The sequence below is a fragment of the Scheffersomyces coipomensis genome (assembly GCF_036884675.1).
Source record: "Scheffersomyces coipomensis strain NRRL Y-17651 chromosome Unknown DFJ63scaffold_6, whole genome shotgun sequence".
NCBI lineage: Eukaryota > Fungi > Ascomycota > Pichiomycetes > Serinales > Debaryomycetaceae > Scheffersomyces > Scheffersomyces coipomensis.
The window spans coordinates 464,476-477,430 of NW_027042897.1; positions in this window are offsets into that span (position 1 = coordinate 464,476).

Sequence of the window (12,955 nt, forward strand, 5' to 3'; positions counted from 1 at the left end):
TATTCACTTTTGATTGGGTACCACTGTGATCCTTTCCCTCAGTTGGCAACACAGTACTAATTTTTTTATTTTTTTTTTTGATTAAGAAGGATATATAAAGGTAAAATCCCTTACTATATATCACAATAAGAATGCTTGATTCTATATATGGTTGATTCCAAGGTTTATCCCAAAACTGGTGATAAATATGGATTAGATTGGCACAATCGGGTATATTTATAGGGGTATAAAAAAGGAATAGTTAGTAACTTTTATTTTTATTATTGTTTTGATTATTTTTATTTTATTTTTTTATATCGTGTGGATCCTTTTTTTTTAGTTACGGATTGAATAGGGGCGGGGTGGAATTGAGGAGACTATTTAGTGAGTGGTATTTATAGAATAGTTACTACTAACTTTTCACTTTCTATAGTTAGAATATGTATATGTTGTATAGTGTATATATATATATATATATAGGTTGATATGGTACTGGTGATACATATAGTAACTAAGTAACAAATCAACTAACTATGGAATAGATAAGAAAACAAAGACAAAACAAGCTAAACACAGAAAAGATCTGGTGAGGTTGAGGTTAAACTGCGTGGTGGTGCGATAACATTACTGAAGAAAAATAAAAAAAAATAGACAGAACTCCACCACCTCCACAACAACATGACATGACAATACAAGACACAAACATAACACAACCTTATAACAATGCCATTCCAGTTTATGGAATGGCTTTAGTTTAAATGTGTTAAAATCAAACATACACAAAACTTATTGAAATCCTTATGCCACCTCTCCTCTCCTTTGGGGGACTTTGTTAGTTAGTTAGTTAGTTCAGTATATATTATTTATTTTTACCCCTATATCATTATTTCAGTTTGAAACCTGTTATTTATTATTATTATTTAACTTTGGATATTTCACAATAAGTACTTTTATTTACTTCGGATTAAACTACATTTGTATCAGATTTGTTCCATTTTGAGGCTATTTGGTTTTAAAATGGTTATAAATGTGGAGCAAAATCTAACAAGGACATTTAAGCCTAATTAAATTTATACACCCATCAAATAAAGTAAAAAGAAAAAGTGGAGATAATGTACCCTAAGCTAATGGCTTAGTTAGAATATAGGGGTTGGTCTACTTGGTCTAAGTTAATTGTATCCTTAATCTCTTAATTATACCATTCTGATTAACCTTTATCCTAATTATACTTGTGTTTGTATGTATGTAACTAATTACATATTAAATCTGATAGTAACTATGTAAAATTTCCTTAAATGGCCAATTCAGTCCACCATTAAAAAAAAAACAGGCTTTAAATAAAATGTTGCATCAATCAGTTGACTATTACTTTTTCTCTTTCCTTTCCTTCCTTTCTTATCCATTTACAATTAAACTACAACATTGTCTGCTATGATACCTTATCTCATCTCTTTCATTACTAATAATAGTTTAATTTTTACTGTTTAACAATTAACAAAGCAATCATAAACTTAAAATAACTCAATTCTCACTACTAATTACAAACTCTCACTAACAAATTCTTATCTGCTGTTATCGTCTAAATTAGGAAGTAGTGGGGGAGACTAAAATTGAGCCCCCTCAGCTTGGCACGTGTATTGTCAGGTGTAACTATTTCCTGTATACAACAAACGCTACCATAAACACAAGTTATTAAACAAAGTTCTCAAATTGGCAGGCGTCTTCATTAGCTATTTTTTTTTTTTGGTTCCAATTGATAAATGGTTTGCTCTTTGTAAATCCGTTTCTAGACTACATAAAACATTAAATAAGTTGAACAGGCTTATGATTCAAGTTGGTTCTAAACTCATTGATTTTACTATTTTTTTTTTCTAATGAGTAGCATTTATTATGTATCTAAAAATTTTTTTTTTTTCGAAATATACATTTATTTAATATTCTATAAATTTAGAAATATAAATGGAGTGGAATAGAGAAACATAATGTAAAAACTCTATTTATAGATTAGATGGAATAGAAGGTCAAACAAGACCGTTATATTAATAAATCAGTAAGATTTATTTAAGCAAAAGTTAGGTACGATATCCACTAAAAAGTAGACTTAGTATCTAAAGAAAAGATTTGTAAGAAATGAGTTTGATAGAGAAACTATATAAGGAAAACTCTATTTATTTGCAGACATAGGGTAAAACTCCTGCAGGAGTTATTAGGAGACAGCTAAGCATAGTCTTAGCGGTTGGTAGAATACTAATCAATTGATAAGTTATTTTTTTTTCTAAGGAAATCAAATGTTTATATACCCTTTTTCTACAATTTTTGCTAACATTCGCTAAAAATTTTAATATATAGTTTTCGCTTAATCTTCTTAAAAGTATGATTTAAATGTATACATCGTAATGTTTATACTTCTTCATTCTTTCAAGTTTGATCGGGAATGTTAAATTCGAACTATTTGCAAATACTCTTCGTTTAAACCCTTATGCAGGGTTTAGCCTACCTTACTCTCTGTTTTACTATATCTAAAATACCTGAGGCGGATCACAAAATATATTTTTATGAGACTATTCTAGCCTCTTTATGAAATATGGGTCAATATCAGCAAATCAAATAACTAGATATGACTTAATTCGCTTATGTGAAACTTATCGCCTCATTTATAAACCCATCTCGATGTGTTTATAAATATCGACAAGAATTTCCCAACTGAAATCATCTATCGTTGTTTCCATGGGTTATATATCTTAAATATGAAATATAAAACCGTTGCTTGTAAAATCGATGATACAAATTCCACCAATAGTTATGTCGTACCATTCCCTGGGACAGCTTATTGTATGAATGGAACTATATATATTGCTGCTCCAAAACTGGGAGGAGCAAATCTGATTGAACCAATAAAAAAGTCAAGTGTTTTGGTTTTGATGGTTCTCTTTTTATCATTCTTTGGAGTTTGTTCTGTATTATAGTTAAGTAAATGGCATCTAATGTCTTTTTTTGTATTATAGTGTATCTAATAGTTTTGGTAAACGATAGAATAAATAGATTAATAAATGTACAATAATAAACAAACAGATTAATTCTTGAGTCGATATGTCAATTGCATTTTATTTCCATCGTCAAATTTGTTGTAAATATACTCGTTATTGATCAATTCGGACTTGTTTGTAGATCTTTAGAGAAGGAAATATTAGCTATGGTTTAATATCTCCTATTTTGATGTAAGTGGGGAACTATTCTTGACAATGATACATATAACCACAAAAGTAAAGTATTCATTAACTCTAAATCTAAACTTTTATAAAAAGATCTTCCTTATTCATGAATCGGATAAACTCTAAACGATTAAGAAAGTTAGATATAGTCACAAGACACTTATTTTAAAAATAAACTTGATATATTGAAAAAAAGTCTAACTCAATTTTGCGGAACTGCGCGTTCTTATCAACCCAAACGCAAATTCTTCATATTTGGAATTAACTTTTTAAGTTTTCAAATATGAAGTATAACTGATAGTATAATAACCATAATCAAAAAGTTACTATAAATAACAATTGGTTAGTTCTAAAACAATAAATTCAAAAATTTAAACTTTTAAACTACAATTTTTCTCATAACTATTAACCCCCTATTTAATTCACGCTTCTAGACGATCTATTTTTAGCTCATAAACTAAACCTTTTAAGTTCTACATAATCTAACAATTGAATGTATGTATGGAGTTCCGAGAACTGTTATGCAAGGATCTGTTTTAAGCAAAAGTAAATCAAAACCATAAAATAAACCTGAATGGATTTATTTTTACGCATTAATGCCAAGTTGTGTAGGTTTAAAATGATTACAATAGATGATTTACAAACCAAAAGGTTAAAAAAATCTTAATTTTAATCAGCCGTTCAAAATCGTGAAAAAGAAAAAAGTAACACATTCCCCATATATTAACCCTTCAAAAGCATTGTTTAGTTTTAGTGATCAGTTGATTCCATGTCAATCACACCATCAACTATTAAACTTCAAAAATTAAAAGTGCAAAAGTATCAGGACAATGGATTTGCAATAGATTAAAAGAAAAAAATTTGCGACAATTTTGCCAACCTGCTATATTTAGTATATACTTTAAAATTTCAAACCACTAAAATTTAAGGTAAAAATTAATAATTTTCCACAATTTTTTTTGGCGATTCCATTATACCTGATTAAAAATAAGGTGCTAAAGTTTTATTGATTTAAATATCTATCTCATCTCGAGGTAAACCACAAGCGCAATTTCAAACCACAAACCAAACCAAGCCAAAGCCAAAGCCTGACAAAGTTAAAGTTTGATTTATCAATTGCCGCAGGATGGCATAATCTCTATTTATTTTTTTGAAATTTAGACCACATAGAATACCGTACTAAAAAACTGTCAATATTAAATCACATACTTCAAATGGTAAAACTTGCCATTTAAAAATCTTTGTCGATCCATAGGCGTTTTGAAGCGCAACCAAGAACACTAAAAAAGAAATTTAAAGTTGCGTTGACTCTATATAAAAAAAAAAAAAATAAGACGAGGTTCAAAATAAAAAAACCGAAGAGAACTATCAAGAACAGTACCCATAGAGAAGAAGTAAAGGTCAAAATAGAAGACGACGACATTTTTATTTTTTGGTTTCCCTTACTTAAGAATAATTAATTTTTCTTTAGAAAATAATAATAATACTCATAGTGCATGAATATAGTGGGTATTTTAATCATATGTATGTTGTACATTTACACCTACATTCTTGATAATTTTTCCAAATTGAGTATGCATATGTACATCCTCAGAAATGGAAAACAAGCATCCAAACAAAACAAACACCATATAAAAAAAGAAAAAAGAAAGACAGAAAGAAAGAAGGATCAAGATTGAATTACCTGTGTTTTTAAAAAATACTTATAACGAATGGGGTGGGGTGATAGAGTTAAAAAATATCATATATTTCCACACAAAATAAAGAAAGATGTTCAAAAAATATTATAATAACAAAATAATGCGTAAATAGTAATTGCAAGTAAACGGCATCTTTGTAAACTGTGGTTAGAAAACAAATCTAACTGATTTATATATATATATAAAATATAACTGTGAGGTTTTTGTGAGATTAAATTGACTTCCTTTTACCCCTGCCGGGTTAAAGATACATTAAACCGAATACCAAATCCATATAAAATAATAAATCCTTTTACATGGAACAATTTTTATTCTAGACAATGGATGTATCACTATTGAATTTTGTTCCATGTATCCTAAACTTCAAAATCCTGAACAGGTATAGTTGATCGGCATGAAAAGTAAAACAAAAACAGATAAAGGCTAAAACGAATATCAAATTGTTTTTTATTCCTTTTTATGGGCTTTGAAAAATTAAACAATTTTAAGTTCAAAAATTGATCTAAGTCTATTGCGGACTATTCACTAAAATTTTAGAATAGAATGGGCTTTAATCCACTTGACTTAGATTTTCCTATCTTAACTTTGTTCCGTGGAATGTTTTTAATTTATTCTCATAAATATATTGGGGGATTTAAGAACTGTTATAAAATAAAGTAAAATAAAAGTTATGATACCAGGCTTATTAACAACAACTAGATATTCTTAGCATTATGCAGTTATTCAATAACACTAAACTCCTTGATGGTTAAAACTGCCCCTTTGAGGTGGGATTTGATCTTTTTTGTTGTTGCTCCACCCTTTTCTAATTGGTGTTTATTTTCAACTCATTATTAATTATTATAAGATATATTGTTGAATGTCTTCTCAAGAAATTGTGACATGCAGATTCCGAGGCATGATATCACACTTACTCGAATACTAAAATTGTCATTCTAGGCTTCAACACGCGTATCACCAATAATCTTTTTTTTAATACGCCAATGCAGCGTAAAGTAGGGGTCCAATAGTAAGGCTTGATGGTGAAGTAAGCATATGGATGGCTAATTCCGACATGGATGACTGTGTACAGAAATTATCTAATTTTAGATGGTTGGTAAATCATTTGTCTTGTCATATTTTGATCACTTTATCTAGATGATAGATTGTTTAGGCGGTACAAGTGCAGCAGACATACTAACAAAATGCTTGTTCGCTGTATTTCAACTTGTGAAATGGGATGTAAGTCAAGTCATGAGGCAAACACACTGGATGATATATGCATGGGTATTCTTAAACATTCTTATTAATTGAAGTGGTTATGAATGAACTATTTCTTTGAACTGTTTATTCAAGTATTAATCGACTCTCTACATTTATTTTATCTTCCATTCACCATAATATTTATTTTCATCTAAAATAAAAATCGTATCTGTAGTAATTGGAATTCTAATTTTAGTAATTGAGGGCGGTTATATGTTATTAGTGAAAGTTTAAGTGATTGGCGGCTAACTAAAAAAATTCAGACCACTGACATTAGTAACAATATCAACTACTATATCAACAGCAGTAGGACTGGACCCATTCCATTCATTATTGGAGAGACGATAGTCAAGCAATATCTTGAATTTGTTGGTCTCGATACAAGCTTAATATTTTAATATGTGGCCACTTTTATCATATGTAGTAAAAATCGTTAAACTTTCGATTCAGAATACGAGAAGAAGAATAGGGGGCAAGAAAAAAAAAGTATCTCGTCTCGTGTCCACTCGTCTAAGATTATAAGCAACTTTAAAGCTATTTTACTTTTGTATCTCTTAATACATCAAGTTAGTATAGGAACAAAAAGCTTAAATTTTAAATGATATGAAATAAAGTTGCAAGTTGCTAATCATTGATGGTACGGCACTTTCCCAATTGGGTTTGAAATACGGAGAGCATAAAAAATGGGCATTAAGAGATATTATTGTTAGACCAAATCAGGCATGTTGTTGCGCATACATGCAAGAACAACAAAAAAATAATATCAACCAACCATAAAATAAAGTAAACAATCATTCATTCTTTCTTTCCTTGAGGTCTCGTCGTTGCCCCCCAATAAATTGCAATTAAATAACCCCACCACATATATCCTTTCTTCCCTGTATTCTTGAAACAATCAAGCAAATGCACAAGAAAGGTTGACATGAAACGAAATTTTATACCACATAAATACACAATGTGTAACACCGGAAGGGAACACATTTTTTTGCAAGTTTGTGTGTAATACCCGAGGGTAACTTCCTAAAACAAAAATGGTACAGGCACCAAAAATAAAAAATAAAAAATAAAAAATAAAAAATAAAAAAAAAATAAAAGAAAAGAAGGCTTTTTTTGAATTTTCTTTTATTGATTCACACACTGTTTCTTCTTTTATTTATTTTATTTTTGATTCCATTGTTACCCTTAGGGGATTTGCTGCCCATTGTTATGATATCCTCATACGATCAAACTATATTAGGTGGAAGCAAAAAGAAATTGAATTTTTCACGAATGTCGTACTGGTATGTAGTAATATCTCTGCAGCGTTCCTCAATTTTTTTTTATTTTTTTTGAGTTTATGTTTGTCTGGAATTGTTCAAGTTAACTATGCCGAGCTCGCTTCGCTTGACTCATCCTTTTTAATTTAAACCCTGGCGATTGTTAATGGAACTTGTAAGAATCATTATGCAAGCTTAGTGTTTGAATAATATATCTCATCCACTAGACACTAGTAGATGGTTAACTGGATACAAACAATCAAATCTTTGGCAAATAAGATATAAGATTAAAACCATAAGCTTAGTTGATCTGTTTAGTTATATTATCAAGAAAGCTTAAAAAACCGAAAACCTAAAAATACCTATAAAATTTATAAAACAAACAAACGAATAGGCTAACTTATTGAAGTTTTGTTCTCTTATAATACAAATCTTAAAACTAAAATTGATAATCTTTCCACGCCTGTTTTTTTTTTCACTTTCATTGTGGTTGAGCATTGGTTATAATTATTCATTTTAAAGCGCACAAATCTAGAACCTAATTCGTAAAATAAAAGTATAACTGAAAAATGAATAAAACAAATGTCGCCCTTTTATTTTTTTTATTTTTATTTTCTTTCAACATAATTTTTTTTTTTTCACATTTTTTTATTTTATTTTATTTTCTTCTACATTTTTATTTTTTTGCGCTGACTCTATCGGGAAGTAGACATTATGATTCACTATGTCAACAAGTATTTAAAAAATAAGGTAGGTTACATAAAATTAGATGTAAAATAGCAACTCATATGTGATAATTTTGAAAAATTTTGAATTATTGAAAAATAACATTTCAATCAATATTTTAAAAAATCTAAATTGTGATGGTCATTACCATAAGTTAAAAGAACTCATCAATAAAATACCCATTCTCCTGTTCCAAACCATTCTAAAAATAGAACAATTAAAGTTTTATTTTTATTTCTACAAGTTGCAATCACTCGTCTTTTGTTGTCTATAATTAAAATAAGCTACAATAAGCTTTTTAGGGGTTTCTCTAACGTGTTGTTTATATTTTTACTTCTTTCACTGGATCTTATAATTAAAGATGATATTTTATTTTCAACCACAGTGGCATATTAAACTTTAAACTCGTTATACATACCACGTTATTTTTTTTTTTTTTTTTTTTTTTGTTTATATGATTATTTCCCCTCTTTCAAGCAAAGAAAAGAAATAAACAAACCAATCGAATTCAATTTTAAAACTAGTTGCAATAGGTTAATGCTTTGAAAAGTGCCTGAACTAATTTTTAATAGTTCGAATAAAACGAAACTGCATTGCCATTATGAGTCCGACTTTATGCAAAACTAAAATCGCTGGAACAACAAAAAATATAAATGAAACAACCATCGATGAGTAAAACCCATAGGTAACACAAGGGATTGCTATGGAAAAACATGCTGCTCATCAACTCATCCATTCGCAGTATGAAACTAATTCCGTTTGGTCTGGCTAGTTGATTCCGATTTGACCTTTTGTCCTACAAGTTCACTTGCAATCGATATTTTATTGAATGATTTTTTTAGGTTCATCTCAAATCTCGCGAGAGTGGAAAATAACTCCACTCTTTGTTTTTAGGCAGACTTCATAACCAATATACCAAGACTTCTGTCGCTAATATTAAATATTATGCTCATCTAGCCCCTCTCTCTTGTCATACAATATGTTTATGCATTGCGCCCGATGTCATCCATTGATGGGTAATTGTGGTTGAGCCATAATGGTAATAATGAACAAACAAGAAGATGATGATGCTAATTCATTCTCCTAAATTAGGCCAAGAATTCGCTAGGCTTATTATGCGTTTTCTCATTTATTACAGGAATTTACATGCCTGACAGAAAGCGCTTTTTCGACTTTTTTGTTTGGCTCCTATTTTATTTTATATTTCTTATTTTATTTTATTCATTAATCTGATAAATCGCCATATATATTTTAGTTACAGAATCTTGACTATGTATGTTCATACCACACCCACAATCGCCTTCTTTCACCCTATTTTGTACGATATGCCATCGCCAGAATTTTGATTCTTTTTATCCCGAGCATTTATATGTAATGTACCTCTTCGAAACGCGGATTTCTCCGATACTTTTCGCTCTACACGAGACAGATTATGACGTTAGCTTAGTTTTTGAACGGCGAATATGAGATTAAAATAAGCTCATAAGGAGAAGAATCCTAAATAACTTGTTCATGAAATTGAAAATATTTTCAAAACAGAGAGATGCAACTTTAATATGAAGAAGTTATGTTGCTGCTGTTTGCTCCTTTTTGGAAAAGTCGTCAAAAATGAAAAGGAAAAAATTATTTTTAGAAACCCTGCAGAAATATAGAAAATAAAACAATAAAAATAAAAAAAAATAAAAATCCGCTTCTTAGCCAAATCAAGTAGAACAACTTGCGCGATTATATCTACTATTACAATTAGTATTACTATCATGCTACCACCACTACTACTACTATTACGAAGTGAAACTCAAAAATTACCCATTTTCATTTCCACTCTGAGGTTACAATACCACCACACACAAGAAATATCTCCCGATGGAAGACGTAGAAGAATTATATTCTGGGTTTGTTGGGACAAATGTAGAACTTTGAAATGTTACGGATAGTCTGGTAGGGTGGGGCGGTGTGTGTAAAATTAGTTAATGTGTGAGAATAAGAAAAATTACTGTAAAATGACACATTTAAACGATTTTCTTAGATGACAAACCATGTTTCTGGAATTTAAGTTTATTTATAATTAACTTAAAGTTTAATACTACCAACAACAGTTTCTTAGCAACAAAGGGCAACAGAAAAAACAAGCAATTGCAACAAAGAAGTAAGTATAGACCAGGCCAGACCATTTGTCACTCCAACACACACTCTCACACCATAATCTCATTTAGTTGGCTAATAGATACAATAGTGCGATCAATCTCAATTCATCTCGCTACAATTATGCTCTTAAAACTTGAAATCAAAAGATAATCGTATCTACACATGAAAGAACGCAAACCTTTGGCAATACATTTGCAATACATTTGCAATAATTTACATATATTGAAAGATTTTCAAAAAAAAGTCTTGGAATCACATGTACGACGTACTGAAACACCTTAAAACTGATAAACTCATTTGTTATATTCCGTTTTTTTCTTTCTATATTTTTTAGATTATACAGTATGTATGTAGTTCGTTCATTGGTTTGTTCTTTCTATTCTTTGATCAATTCTTTCATACGTTGACCCATCTTTTAGACGTCCATTAGTTCAATTTAATGATAGTCAAATCGAAGAGCGCAAACTTTCTTCATGCTACTTCTTTAGAATTTCGTTAATTTTTAATCGGCAAGAATTGGAGTGGTATGTATGGAATTGATTAATATTGATTAAATTCATTTAAATAAGGTTCTTAGTTGGTGCACAGTTTACCTGATTGAGATATTTGCAATTAACATAAATAATTATCATTGCAGTAATTTATACATAAAAACACCTATAATTTTTTAAGTAGGACCAGTAAAATATAAACTTAACCGATCTTAAGAACTTGCTCCAAACCAAGAAAGAAAGCGTTTTTACTGTTATGGTTGATTATGTTACTAAAGAAGCAGGAAACGGAGAACAAAGATGAACAAGAAGAACAAGAAGAATAGAAGACGGGTAAAAAAAATAAATAAAATAAGACACCAAAAGTTGAAATTGGAAACTTATGGTTTGAAGTCATTGAATTGTCACAATTATGCAATTCTTAACTAAATATATATCATCGTTAACTTAAACTTAAGTTATTTAAAGAAACATCGGTGTTTAGGGAGAAAGAATTTTTGGGTTCTATATAGCCGAATTCAAATTCAAATTGGTTAAATATTATTAGCATTTATCAATCATCTAATAGTTATGATATATAAGTTTTAAACTCGATCTACGAACCTTTGGAAGAATGTTTTGTACATACGATCTTCGAATCGATAAGGTTTATAGTTAACTTTATTGGAACTAAACCATTAATAAACCCTTCTTTCTACACACCAAAAAAAATAGCCAAAACGCTTTGATATAATAGAAACAAATGGATCATAAGCGAATATCAAAGTTTTTTAGAAAAATGGATTTTAGATCTTTGAAAAATTAATTCCAACCCACTTGTACTAATGATTTTTTAAAAAATTAAATATTTCAACTTTAGAATAGAATTTAAAACATAAAAGCCGTGCGCTACCGCTCAACCCGAGCCCAACTTATGTGCAAGCCCACATTATGCATGTGTTCCAAACTGAATTTAAAATAATAAAACAAAAATATAAATATAGTTTTTATGCAAAAACTTTAAATTCCTCACATACATGAGAACTCAAACTTTAATTTTTTATGGGAAAATAAAAAAAAATAAAAATAAAATTAAAATTCGAATAATAAACAAAATGTCGTAATTATTTATCAAAAAATAATTACTGTGTGTTTTCTTTTTCAATTTTTTTGTAAATTTTTTTTTTTGGTTCGTTCTGGAAAAAAAGTCGCCTAAGAAAATTGAATTTAGTATGATAAATCATAATACCTGATAAAAAATTATATAGTTTGCTTGGTATGTTACAATTAAATTTATAATTAGTATTAATTATTATCATGTTAATATAAATATAAATGAAACTATCATTTTATAAAAAAAAATAAAATACTGAAAAAAGGTTTAAAATTTTCTTCGAAGGTTTTCTTTTCTTCTTGTTAATTCTTTATATCTTATATCTTATATCATATTTAAAGCTAACTAACTTGATTCCTTGTTAGATGATAGTTTAGATCAATATTTTCATATATTTGATCAACAGGAAAAGGAAAATTAAAACCAAAAGAGTCAAACCATCATCCATATCGATTCTATTATCAAAGTTCAGTTCAGTCTAGTTGTTTTTTGGTTCGTGCAATAGTCATACGTTCCACCACCACCCTCAAAAAGCTTCCATACCCTCCCCCCCTCCCTCATAAGAAAGAAAAATATAATTACTAAATAAATTTTTGAAAACAAAGAAGTCTCTCTAATTCATTGTCGTAAGAATATCGAAAGTGAGTGATTGAAAGTACAAACATATCTCCTTATCAAGTATCAACCATAAGAGATAAACAGAAAGAAAGAAGGAAATCATAATAATCAACTCGAGTCCTGTCTATCTATACACTCCTTTAATTTTATCTCAGACTTTTACGTACATACATAATCCGCGTCACTTTTTTGCATTAAACACTGTTTACTCCAACTAATTCAAAGTCAAAGTCATTCATCCATTCACATATCTATCCAATAAGTCCAAACCCATTCCATTATACTCCATATAATTAACTATTCATATTTTCATAACATAAAGATTTCCATTCTAGAAATTAAAGAATTGATCTAAAATAAAAAAAGTTAATCATCCTCATTTTTAATTTTTAATTTTTAATTTTTAATTTTTTTTTTTTAGTTACATCACAAAAAAGAAAACTCACCCCACAAACAAAACAAAAAAAAAAGTACTTACTGGTTTGCAAATCTA